Here is a 14,688-nt window from a genome sequence, read left to right as displayed (position 1 = left end):
CAAGTACTTCTTGGTATGACTTGATCTCTTGTGCAAGCTCAACCTCAATCCTTTGTGTTTCCTTAGCCACATCTGGTATGATGCCTCTCATCTTCCTTTCTGTATTTATTTTTTCTTCCTCTCTTGATCTCCTTCACTATTGCCTTTGTCCATGAGGACAGCTTGCCCTTCTTGCATCTCTGTAGCAATTAGCGCTCTGGGAGGAGTGCTGTTGAGGTATCGAGCTCAGCTAGTGCTACAACAAACATTGATGACCCACCTGGGTGATAACTTCCACATCTACACCATTGGCATGGTTGGTGAGATTATGGGTGATATGCGACCAATGGGATGACAGGCTATGTGGTGATGACAGCCATTTTGGATTACTAGAGACTGGCATAGTTATAGCGCCAGCTCATTTAGTCGGGTTCACATTATGGACCAACCCTTGTATGTTGTAGTAGTAGAGTAATAACCCATATAGTTTTTACTCTTATCTTTATGTTATGTAGGTTGAGTAAAGAAGAAGATAAAAGAAAAAACAGCTATCCATGTCTGTCTTGTGTCTTGCTCTCTCTTGTGTGTGTGTGTTTGCTTGTTGCTAGGGTTTGACACTCTCCCTCTCCCCCACATTCTCTTTATAGTACCAGAGCTTGGTTCGTGTGAGAGATAAGGAGGCAAGCAAGAGGCAAGAACAAGCAAGGAAGGAAGCAAGAGGCAAGCAAGAGGCAAGAACAAGCAAGGAAGGAAGTGGTACTACACGGGTAAGAGTACCATCATCATCTCTTTCCCCTTCTTGGTTTAGGTACAACACCCCCTCAATAGCTCCGGGAGCTACACATCTCCGATTGAGAAGATGTCTTTCGTCTCGCAGGAGCAGAGCTACAAGGCAGGCATACCTATTGGACGGATTGGACAGAGTTTTTCCAGCCAGATTCACGTTTCGGGCACGTTCCGAGCCCTTTTCAATCATCACTACAGGGTATTCAAGCGCTTTCCAATGATAGGTCATATGATAGGGTTTTGAGAAACTTACAAACATGTTATCCATGTCCCCTTTTTTAAGTATTCAAAAATGGGAATTGGGAAATTCCCAAATTCACTAATATGGTGTTGTAGAGAACTGTTTCTGCTCAAAATCTGGTTATTGCAGTGCAGCAGTACATTTTGGAAGTGCAGACAGGGTTTGCTCATGTATTGTTGATACTAGGTGTATGTACATGTACTCTGGTCACATTTGGTGACACATAGGCTATGCTAAAGTACCGTTGTTGTAAGATTCCTCCGTCCAGCTTTTGAGGTGTGCAGGTGTAAGAACCTCCCCTTCTAATCTTATAATTATTCCCCGCTCTGAAATAAAAGAAAGATCTTGTTTTACCCTATTTTGCCTTGGAGAGAGAAAATGTCTAGAGGGAGGTAATTCAAAATTGAGATATTTTTGGATATAAAAATCCTCCTAGTGTCTAAAATAATTTTTTCTAAAACAAAAATTCAAAAAGAACTTTCCAATGTGCAATTGGAATCAATTAAAAATAGGTATAAAGGACCTTAGCCTAAGGGTCCAGATTTTCACAAATTTTTAGATTATGGTCCAATTAAGGTTCTTATGGAACAATAAGATTAATCCAAATGAAGGGAGGAGATAAATTGAAGAATAAAAGAAAAACCTCCCCAAAAATGAGTAAATGCTCACATAAGATGAAGAGTGGACTAAGGACCAAAGAAAAGAATTAAAAAACTAAATTTTGACACCTCAGTGTGGGGATCTCCCCTCATGAAGTAGGCATCTTTTTCTCATCATTACCCCCAATTTCTAATCAATAAAATGAGATATTTTCATCTCTCCTCTCTCCTATTTCAAAACTAGATCCAAAAAGTAAGCTAAACTGGCCCAAAATGGTCAAAAATTGACCAAATTGATCTGGAAAATTCTAGAATCAGTTTGCTTGGTTAGAGGCTCACTTTTTCCTATAAATAGAAGCCTCCCCCTTTGTAAAAGCTTAATGGTGTTTATGCACTATTACTTTGCTCCTGTCTTGAGCCATCTACATTGAATTTTTTAATAATTCAATTGTTTTTGGCCTAATCCTCTCCAAAGTGAATTGGTGGCCACTCTTGCTTCAAACAAGAGTAGAACCCTCAATCCCTCAAGCCAAAGGAGAGCTTACAAGCTCCATGTAAGCTAATTTTCTTACTTGTTTAATGAAAAATCTATGGTTTTCTTAATTTTTATGTTTTGCAGATGTTGAATTAAATTCAAATGCTATACCTTTGATAAAAAGGCCACCCCCTTCTCCTCTTTACATTCCAACCTTTCTCAATCCTAGAAAGATTAACTAAAGAATAAATTAAACTCTTTTTATTGTTTACTCTCTTGAATTTAGAAAATTGTGTAGATTAGAGTTCTATAAAACTAATTTGGGTTAAGTTAAGTTAAATAACGAATGATAAAAATGAGAAATGGTCAGTCATACAAAAGAGGTTATGGCAAAATTTTTTAGAATTTTGTGGAAAAGAAAGTTTATTTTTATGTTATTCCAAAAGAGTAATTCCCACCATTTTCGCATCTAAAAGAAATATTCTAATTACTCCATGTACATATTCACCTATGAATATGTATGGATATCACTGATATTAATTATTAAATTTGATTTTTATGCATAGAAAGATGCATAAAGGAAATTTTTTATTACAAAAGTGTTATTCTCATTAAATTTGATTTTTATGCATAGAAAGATGCATAAAGGAATTTCTTTCATTACAAAAATGTTATTCTCATCAAATTTGATTTTTATGCATAGAAAGATGCATAAAGGAATTTTTTTAATTACAAAAGTGTTATTCTCATTAAATTTGATTTTTATGCATAGAAAGATGCATAAAGGAGTTTTTTTTATTACAAAAGTGTTATTCTTATTAAATTTGCTTTTTATGCATAGAAAGATGCATAAAGAAAATTTTTTTATTACAAAAGTGTTATTCTCATTAAATTTGTTTTTGATACATAGAAAGATGCATAAAGGAATTGTTTTTATTACAAAAGTGTTATTCTCATTAAATTTGATTTTTATGCATAGAAAGATGCATAAAGGAAATTTTTTAATACAAAAGTGTTATTCTCATTAAATTTGATTTTTATGCATAGAAAGATGTATAAAGGAATTTTTTATTATTACAAAAATGTTATTCTTATTAAATTTGATTTTTATGCATAGAAAGATGCATTAAAAAAAATTTTAATTATAAAAGCGTTATTTTTATAAAATTTGATTTTTATGCATAAATAGATGCATAAAGAAATTCTTTTTATTTAAAAGTGTTATTCCTATTAAATTTGATTTTATGCATAAAAGGATTTTTTTAATAAAATAGTTATTCCCATTGAAGTTGATTTTTATGCATAAATAGATGCATAAAGAATTTTTATATCAAAATTAAAATTCTCTTAAATTCTATGTTTAAATTCTATGAGTATTTGATAAATGAATAATTAAATACTCTAAGAGAGAAATTTCTATCGTTTTATATTCACACGGATTGTAAAAAGAGAATTCAAGAAATCTATCGAGATCAAAATATTCAGATAAATGATTGATCTATTCCTCATTGGAATTTGTAACTAATTTAGAAATCACTTAAGTGAATATTCAAAGAAAGAAATTCAGTAAAATAGTAACTGAATTATCAAACCTTTTCGAGAAAGATAGATCAAGAAAAATCTTATTCGACTCGAACCTTGAATCAGACTATGACCAAGACCAAACTCTTTCATCAGTTTTGAGAAAAGGTGTGACCAGTTTAGAAAAATTCGCTCAAAACTCCCGCCAAATCTGAAACTAAGTTTGAGACCCTTCGAATTGATCTGTGGATCAAGGTTATAGAATTCAAGGAATTCTAGTATGAGATTTAGAACTCCAATCAAGAAGTTTTGGGGATACTGAGTCAAGAAATACTCCTTGTATTCAAAAGAAAATCAAACTGAAAACTTGCATAGAAACGAGATGTGATGCGAATAGATGTGATGAGATGCGATGTGAATCAGATAGACGTGAATGAATGGATGGATGGATGTAATGTGGTGAGATGTGATGTGAATAGATGTGATGAGATGCGATGTGAATGAATGGATGGATGTAATGTGATGTGAATAGATGTGATAAGATGTGATGTTAATAGATGTGATGTGAATCAGATAGATGTGAATGAATGGATGGATGTGGATGTATGTGATGAAAATGGATGTGAATATGTATGTGAAGAATGGATGTGAATGTGTATGTGAAGAATGGATGTGAATGTGTATGTGAAGAATGGATATGGATGTGTATGTGAAGAATGGATGTGAATGTATGTGAAAGAATGGATGTGGATGTGGATGTGTATGTGAAAGAATGTGATGTGACATGAATATATGTGGATGTGAAGTGATAGATATGAATGTATGGATAGATGTGAGTAGTCGTACATGTGAACGATTGGATGGATGTAGATGAATGAGATGAGATGTATATGAATGATATATGATGTGGATAGAAGTGATGTGATATAATGTGGATAGAATGCATGTGATGGGATGGTTATGAGAATGAATGTGGTGGATATGAATGAATGAATGTGATGGGATGGATGTGAAAGAATGGATGTGTGAAGAATGGATGTGAATGGATGTGAAAAAATGGATGTGAATGTATGTGAAAGAATGGATGTGGATGTGTATGTGAAAGAATGTGATGTGACATGAATATATGTGAATGTGAAGTGATAGATATGAATGTATGGATAGATGTGAGTAGTCGTACATGTGAACGATTGGATGGATGTGGATGAATGAGATGAGATGTATATGAATGATATATGATGTGGATAGAAGTGATGTGATATAATGTGGATAGAATGCATGTGATGGGATGGTTATGAGAATGAATGTGGTGGATATGAATGAATGAATGTGATGGATATGATTGAATGTGATGTGATGGATATGATTGAATGTGATATGATGGATGTAAATGGATGTGATGTAGATGAATGTGATGGACGTGAATAGATGTGATGTGATGTGAATGAATGAGATGTGATATCATGTGAATCGGGATGTGAGTGAATGAGATGTGATGTAAATTGGGATAGATGTGAATGAATATGATGTGATGAGATGTGGATATGGGTAGATGCGAGTGGATGAGATCTGATGTGGATAAATGAGAAAAGATGTGATGAGATGGAAAATGATGTGATGAGAATGGGAATACATATGAAATAAATGAGGATTGATGTGGAACAATGCGGAAAGACGAGAGTTTGTTATAGAAACTTTATTTATGACCAGTTTTTAAATGACTGTTTTATGTCAAAAATGTTGGGGAAGCATTTTGACCATCTTGTGAATGAGGTCGTGTGGAGACCTATCTGATAAAGTTGCAATAGCTGACGGAGAGTCAACGGAGGACGTCTCGCATAGCAAGGTCGACAGAGGTCTTGACCAGCCTCGGTTCAATTTAAAATAGTGAGCTTCCGGTATGGTGGATGAGGGACTAAGGAAGCAGTCTATGAGTGAAGCGCTACCTGACCTCCTATGAAGGATCCTAGAGGGTGCTGACCATACGGTGCTCGGGCTCTGAGTCGTCAAAGATACCCACACTGCTGTGTTGAAAGAACAGTAGAAGAGGAGGAGACACACACACAGGAGCAAACCCTAATGTATATTGCAAACCCTAACCATAGAGGGAAGCCATGCCCACTCTCACACAAAGCATAATGCACTAATCCATAATCCACACAACACACAATGAGTTGTGTCCACACTCATCTAACCCTAGCTAATGTCCACACACTATGACCAGCTGGACACGCGGTCATTTATGTCTCACACATGTTCCTACCTAATTGCCAGCACATAGCATAGCTGGCTCACACTGACATCGAGCTTGAATCTCAATAGCCCCTCTCAAGCTCATGATGTACTGCCGATGAAGAATTAGATGAGCTTGGGATATCAAGACTCTCAACACTCCCCCTCAAGCTCATCCCATGTACTCCCAACATAGTACGGAAGTACTCAAACTTTTCCCTGCTAAGTGGCTTTGTAAAGATGTTTGCCACCTGCTCATCAATCTTCACATACTGAAGATCAACTGTACCATCCAGCACCTTTTCTCTGACAAAGTGATAATGGACCTCTATGCGTTTGGTCCTCGCATGAAACACTGGATTCTTGGCCAACTGTATACTGCTCATGTTGTCACAATGAATGACAACTTTGCCATCAATAGGCTCACATAAATCTGCCAAGAGACTCTTTAACCATATAGCCTCACAAGTAGCAATGGTTGCACCCCTGTACTCAGTCTCTGTACTGGATAAAGCAACTGTAGGTTGCTTCTTGCTACTCCAACTCACCACGGCACTTCCAAGGGTAAAAGCATATCCACTAGTAGACCTCCTGTCATATGCGCTACCTGCCCAATCAGCATCTGTGTAGCCATGTATGTCCAAGCTTTTACCACTTTCATAAAGTAGACCATAATGTGCTGTGGTCTTCACATATCTCATGATGCGTCTCACTACATCCAAATGTGGTTTCCTGGGGCTCTGCATAAACTGGCTTACTAGCCCCACAGCATAACTCAAATGCGGGCGTGTGATAGTCATGTATATGAGACTACCAACCATCTTCCTGTACATAGAAGGATCATCCAATTCCTCGCCACACAGCCCACAACTTCACATTTTGCTCCAATGGTGTACTCATATAGGCTTACACCCTATCATGCCATACTTTGCCAACATATCCAATGCATATTGGCGCTGTACTAACCAAGTACCTGCATGATCTTTGACCACTTCAATTCCAAGAAAGTATCTCAACTCACCAAGGTCTTTCATGTCAAATTGCCCACTCAAAGCTTTCTTGACATGCATCACATCTGCACCATGATCACCTGTGATAATCAAGTCATCCACATAGATGACTAGTAAAACAATCCCATGCTTTGTCTTCTTCACATAGAGTGAAGAATCTGCTCTGTAGAAATCTGAAAACCAAGTGAGATAAGATATCTGCTCATCTTATCACTCCAAGCACGAGGTGCTTGCTTCAGACCATACAATGCCTTTTTCAATTTGCATATGTGAGTGGGATATCTAGGGTGTACATACCCTTCTGGCTGTGCCATATACACTTCCTCTTGTAGATCTCCATTCAGAAATGCATTCTTGACATCCATCTGATGCATTTCTCAGCCATTAGCTGCAGCCATAGCAATGATTGCTCTCACTGTGCCCATCTTAGCCACTTGACTAAAGGTTTCATCATAGTCCAAACCTTGGGTTTGTGCATAACCCTTTGCTACCAATCTTGCTTTATGTCTCTCAATAGAACCATCAGATTTGCACTTCACTTTGTAAACCCATTTACATCCAATAACATCCTTGTCCTTTGGTAATGCAACCAAGTCCCATGTATCATTATGGACCAATGCGTCCATCTCAGCATCCATTGCTTTCTCCCATACATGCTCTCCAATAGCCTCTGTATAGCATGTAGGTTTCACATGCTTCACCATAGATGTCATATATGCATAGTGCATAGCAAAATCTCGATATGTCAATTTGTCAACTGGATATCTGACCCTCTGGGATCTCCGCAATGCATGCGGAGATCATTGCGGGTCACTCTGTACACCTGTAACTCTAGCATGTGGTGGCACATATCTGTCCTGCCTGTTGAAAAAACAGTAGAAGAGGAGGAGACACACACATAGGAGCAAACCCTAATGTATATTGCAAACCCTGACCATAGAGGGAAGCCATGTCCACTCTCACACAAAGCATAATGCACTAATCCATAATCCACACAACACACAATGAGTTGTGTCCACACTCATCTAACCCTAGCTAATGTCCACACACTATGACCAGCTAGACACGCGGTCATTTATGTCTCACACATGTTCCTACCTAATCTGCCAGCACATAGCATAGCTGGCTCACACTGACATCGAGCTTGAATCTCAACATGTTGACCATACTGTGAAGGATTCCAGAGGGTGCTGACCTTACGGTGCTCGGGCTCTGAGTCACCAAAGATACCCACGCGTACGTCGTGGAAGATATTGGAACAAGGAGTAAGAGTTATTTTTTGAATTCGGGCATGGATCTAGTTGATTGACCTTGCTGGTCCTCAACGAATGAGTCCATGGCTCTTTTATATAGATCTGTTGTGGTTGATCTTGCTGATCTTTGATGGAGATTCCATTTTTATTTTTATAAGTGAATATATTGTCGGGTACTATGAGCTAGGAACTATTGAAAAGGCCCCTGATGCCATAAGTACACCAATGAAGGAAAAATTAGAAATTAGGATTCAATCGGATATTTGGAAGATTATGATCAATGATACTATAGTTTCATTAAAAGATTGTTTTAAAGACAACTCAATCTGTGAAAAAGGCAAATTCATATTAGGTGTGTAAGTGGTGTGACTAGTTTTAAGTTTGCATGAATATCCGGCTAGGGGGCCTAGGAACTCTTTTCCCTGGTACTACCCGGGACAAAACCTAACCGTACCTTTCCCCTAGACCCATGCAGGCCACTGATCCATAACCTTTGAAGGTACACCGTCCTTTCGTCCTTGCTTTGCGCAGCGCCCGTACCCTCACCCCTCAGCTATATAAACCCCCGGGGTGCTCCACAGACGGCACGCATTTCTGTGTAGCGTATGCCCTGTTGTGCCGCCGTCCGTACCGCCGTCCGTCCCTGTGTAGCATACTTGCTGCAAGTACAGCCGCCCTTGTAGCCACCCCTCTCACACCCCCTCATTTGGCTCTTTTCAGATAAGCCAAATTTCCTCCATCCCCCTCTTGCTAGAGGCCAGTGTCCTTAACTCTTCTCCCCCCCCCCCCCCCCCCGCCGCGGTGTGAATAGACTTACAGAGAGGCTTGCAGCAACCCCTCCCAGCCCTCTCCACGTTTTTGCCTTTGCCCTTAAGGACATCTCACAATCCCCCCCCCCTCCCCCCCCCATTTGCGTAGACTTTAGTAAGGGTTTTTTGACTCAAGCGAGGGTTCGTGCGCCATATTCTTTTGCTCGTACGGTGAGCAAACGAACTCGGAATTCAGATCCGACTGAAGCGTTTCGATCGCAGCAGCGAGCTCTACAAGGCGACGCCTAAGATGGCCTCATCCTGGAGACGACAAAATATTGCCTCAAGAGAAGCACGAACAACGAGATGGGGGGAGATGCGCCTAATGCAGCTCCAGTCCTCCCTTTTCAAGCCCCTCAAGGAAACGGTGGCCAGGTTAGCTTGGTTAATTTTCAAAAGAAGAGATTTCTCCTTAAATTAGTATTAATGAATGGTGTCTTTTTCTTCTAAAATGAGGACATAAAAATTATATGAAGTTATGTTGTATTCGATAAATTGCGTTGAAATTGTTATCTTCATGAACTGTGAATGCTATATTTAGTAAATTACATTGAAGTTGTTATCTTTAGAATTCAAGATTTTTTTGGCTTAAACGCTAACTCCGTTCCGTGCTTGTGTAGCCGGGCGGCGTCGTTAGCAAAGCCCGGGAATGGCCCAAGGTATCCCTCATACCTTTGGGAGAATAAGGATCACCGATTGAGGCGAGAGATTATGAGGCTGCCTAGTTCTGAGGGCCCAGGCTAGTGCGGTAAATAAGCCCACCCTAGTGTGCAGACATCCCTCTGAGGGGCGGGAGGATCGAGCGATGGAGCCTGAGAGGGCGACAGGCCAGCTTGAGTCCTCGCCAGCGGCCGACGATGAGGTGTATGGTCCCGTAGGGTTTTGCCCAGCATGTAGAGGCTGAAAGGCCAAATTCTAGATCATCAGGGCAGAATAAGAATAAGAGAGCCGGTTTGGCTTGTATGGAAATGGAATCATGTATAAACTTTTTATATAATTACATCTTGTCTTTGGTATGATTGTATTGTGTAAGAAGAATGTTTTAACGAACCTTGTGAAGAAGGGCCCTAATTAAGGAATATGTTTATTTATGTCAAACAGTGTGGTAGTATTAATTAGAAAACAAATTGATGCGTGAGTAGGGTGGAAAGTGGGAGGATGGAATGCCCTGACGGCACCATCCTACGGACGGGTGGACCCGATTAGTCGGGTAGCTTTCCAATAGATTAAGTGAAAGCCCTACGTTAGATAGTTAGATTCTTGGGCAACTCTATTCTAGAAGACTAGGCCAGCGGCTGTGCCTTGCATAAGATGAGGAAAAAAGCGTTGTCTCTAGAAATCAAGTCTAGTAGTTGCCCAAATTTTTGATCAATTGCCCTATGGGTGATTTGATGTTTAGAAAATCACGCTTCCCTTGCGGGATAGAGCTAGGTCATACCTATGAATCGTATCCTTGAATCTCTACAGGGTCAAGGTGTCGATGAATAGGAAATTTTTCCCAAGATAAGACTTAGCGGACTATCTTAAGTGTTTCTCCCAATTTTAAAGGGAGGGACCTTACAAAGGGGTACAAACATTCATGGGACATTGTGGCTATTACCGTAGATTCATCTACATGTACGTTGTCCTAGCCAGACCATTATATGCTCTTCTTGTAAAGTTTAATTGGACTGATGAGTGTGAGGAATCCTTTGAAAAGTTGAAGCAAGCATTAGTGACTGCACCCATCTTACGGGCACCAGATTGGAACCAAATCTTTCATGTCCATATTGATGCTTCAAACTTTGCAATTGGATGTATTTTGGCTCAATCGGGAGAACATAATAAGGATCTCCCAATATCATATGCTAGTCGACAGTTGAACAATGCTGAGAAGAATTACACCACAACAGAAAGAGAAGGTTTGTCCATGATATATGCAGTGAAAAAGTTTTGCCATTACCTTTTGGCAAACAAATTCATATTTTTTGTGGACCATCAAGCATTGCTATATTTGGTGAATAAGCCTTGTGCAACTGGAAGGATTGTGAGGTGGTTTATCATCCTTCTTGAGTTTGATTTTGAAGTGGCAGTTCGAAAAGGAACAACTCACTGGTCATGAGCTTTCACAACGCGTTGACGAATTGGAAAAACTTGATGAGACCCGCTTATTGGCGGTAATGGGAATGTATGCTGAGAAGCGGAGACAGAAGCAATGGTATGATAGAAATGTAACAACTGGCCGATTCAAAAAAGGAGACCTTGTGCTCTTGTACACACTTAAGAAGCATAAGAGAAAGCTCAAGAAACGTGGCCTAGGACCGTTTGTGATTAATAAGCTTACTCCAAGTGGTGCAGTGCGTTTAGAGACACTAGAAGGTGAGCAAATGCCTAACTTCATTAATGGAAGTCGTCTCAAGAAATACAATGAGCCATTAACTGAAGCCATGCTTCAACAAATGCATGCTGCACAAATACGGAAAGAAGCACTTGACCTACTTAAACGTCAGGCTCAAGAGGAGGCTAAAGCTAGAGTTGCAAAAGCCAAGGAGTGTCGCAAAGCTTCTATGTTGGCCATACAGTTGGTACAGATGAACCATATGTCGATCCATTCAATATTCAAGTGTGCCTCCATCTTCATGAGACTACCTACTTTGTCTCTGCCTTAATTGACTCTGGTGCAAATTATAATGTTCTCTCGTTTGACACATGGATAGCCTTGGGTCAACCCACACTTGTGCAAATTCCTGTTGACTTACGAAGCTTCTCAGGTGAAGATAACCCTATAGAGGGAAAATGTGTCATTATGATATCCATTCAGGATCACCAGATGTCAGTGCCCTTTTATGTGGCAAGTAAGTCCAAGGCTGTAGTAGAGGCTGTTCTCGGTCGATCGTGGTTAAGTGCTACCAATTGCTCATTAGATTGGAAGAATAGACAATACAAGTTGCAAATTGTTTCTTTGGCTTGAGGGATTGAGGGTTCTACTCTTGTTTGCAGCCAGAGTGGCCACCAAATTCACTTCGAGAGGATTAGGCCAAAAAACAATTGAATTAATGTTAAATGGCTCAAGACAGAAGCAGAGTAACAGTGCATAAACACCATTAAGCTTTTACAAAGAGGGAGGCTTCTATTTAAAGGAAAAAGTGAGCCTCTAACCAAGCAAACTGATTCTAGAATTTTTCAGATGAGTTTGGTCACTTTTTGACCATTTTTAGGTCAGTTTAGCTTACTTTTTGGATCTAGTTAAAACGGGAGAGAGGAGAGATAAAAATATCTCATTATTTGTGAGTTTAAAACTCATCCACACATATGAAATAGGTGCCTCCTTCATGAGGGGAATTCCCCACACACTGAGGTGTCAAAAATGCATCATTTCCTCTAAATATCTCTTCTTTTTTAACTAATAAACCTTGTCCTTAGTCAACTCTTCATGTTATGTGAGTATTTACTCATTTTTGGGAGATGTTCTTTTATTCTTCAATTTATCTCCTTCCTACATTTGGATTAATCTTATTGGTCCATAGGAACCCTAATCCAAATTTTTAAAAAATCTGGACCCTCAGGATAAGGTCCTTTTTACCTATTTTTAATTAATTCTAATTGCACATTGGAAAGTTCTTTTTGAATTTTTGTTTCAAGGGAAATCATTTTAAACACTAGGAGGATTTTTATATCCAAAAATATCTCAATTTTGAATTACCTCCCTCTAGATATTTTCTCTCTCTAGGCCAAAATAGGATAAAACAGGATCTTTCTTTTATTTCAGAGAGGGGAATAATTATAAGATCAAATGGGGAGGTTCTTACACCTATACACCTCAAAAACTAGAGGGAGGAATCTTACATCCTACTCCACTTAAAAAACGCGAGATGTCCTCATCTCGCGAAATTAGAGGATAACTCTTTTCCTTAAGATCCAACTGATTCTGGGGTTCCTTTTAGTCTGGTGAACCCAATAGAATCCCGGGATAAAGATCCCTTATATAGAACTCATCATTAGATAATAATTCACTTAGATTATAACATTCAAATCCTTATCACAATACTGGTCCATTAGACCGAACTTTCTATCTGAGCAGTCCTCCATGGCAGTTTTCAATGATACGAATTTTTAATTTGACATCCCTTAACTTGATCTACTGGGTCAAGTGTTAACATCAGCAATCTATTAGCACAATCCACTAATCTCATAAAATAATTATATTATCAAGAAATTCAATGTTAAATGGCTCAAGACAGAAGCAGAGTAACAGTGCATAAACGCCATTAAGCTTTTACAAAGAGGGAGGCTTCTATTTATAGGAAAAAGTGAGCCTCTAACCAAGAAAACTGATTCTAGAATTTTCTAAATGAGTTTGGTCGCTTTTTGACCTTTTTTAGGTCAGTTTAGCTTACTTTTTGGATCTAGTTGAAATAGGAGAGAGGAGAGATAAAAATATCCCATTATTTGTGAGTTTAAAACTCATCCACACATATGAAATAGACACCTCCTTCATGAGGGGAATTCCCCACACTGAGGTGTCAAAAATGCATCATTTCCTCTAAAAATCTCTTCTTTTTTAACTAATTGACCTTGTCCTTAGTCAACTCTTCATGTTATGTGAGTATTTACTCATTTTGGGAGTATTTACTCATTTTGGGAGGATTTTCTTTTATTATTTAATTTATCTCCTCCCTACATTCGGATTAATCTTATTGGTCCATAGGAACCTTAATTCAAAATTTTTTAAAAAATCTGGACCCTCAAGATAAGGTCCTTTTTACCTATTTTCAATTAATTCCAATTGCACATTGAAAAGTTCTTTTTGAATTTTTGTTTTAGGGAAAATCATTTTAAACACAAGGAAGATTTTTATATCCAAAAATATCTCAATTTTGAATTACTTCTCTCTAGACATTTTCTCTCTCTATGCCAAAACAAGGTAAAATAGGATCTTTCTTTTATTTCAGAGAGGGGAATAATTATAAGATCAAAAGAGGAGGTTCTTACACCTATACACCTCAAAAGCTGGAGGGAGGAATCTTACATGCTACTCCACTTAAAAAACGCAAGACGTTTGCTAAAGTCGTTAACGTCATTCTAGTTACGAACATCATCCAAGGACTCGTCCCATTCATCCTCATTATGGTTTTGCTCAGCTTATTACATTTCAATCAAAATTCAGGAATCATTATTTTTCAGTCAAAATCCAAATCAACTCATAAGTTCTGAACCAGAATTTAAAAATCATATCAACCACATTCGAATTCATCATCTAGATAGCATTTATGCTAATAATTTCAAGTCTTAGATTTACTCATATATACTGCTAAAGAGCTGCAGTTATACCCTCGGTATATACGAGTAGTCATGATCCTTGGAATTTCAGTCTGAATAACAATTTGTATGAATTTTATCACAATTACAATCTTTTACTGCTTCTTCATAAACTTTTGATATTTTTGGCTTCTCGGTTGATCCTCATTAGCCAATTCGCTCCTCTGATACCAGCTGTAAGATCCCTGTCCCCACCGCACAACGAATTCAGGGCTGCTAGCAGCGGAGGTCACACTTCTTGCGCGGGGCAGGGTCCCACACTCACGGCCTCACCAACACAATAAACCGACAAGAGACTAATCCATCGGTTCTTCCAAAACCAAACCCGGAAAAAATTCCCTTGCTCGAAAAGCACGGGCAATTCCTCTAGGATAAATTTTTCTCTAACGTAGTCAAAAGCCTTAACTAACTGAATTCATCTAATCGAACCCGTAAGTCCCATAGTCAGATCAGGAAAAAGATTACACTTGGATCATAGAGACCAA

Source organism: Cibotium barometz, chromosome 25, assembly GCF_041138505.1.
Source record: "Cibotium barometz isolate CiBa-2024 chromosome 25, ASM4113850v1, whole genome shotgun sequence".
Classification (NCBI taxonomy): domain Eukaryota; kingdom Viridiplantae; phylum Streptophyta; class Polypodiopsida; order Cyatheales; family Cibotiaceae; genus Cibotium; species Cibotium barometz.
This window is presented reverse-complemented; position numbering follows the sequence as displayed.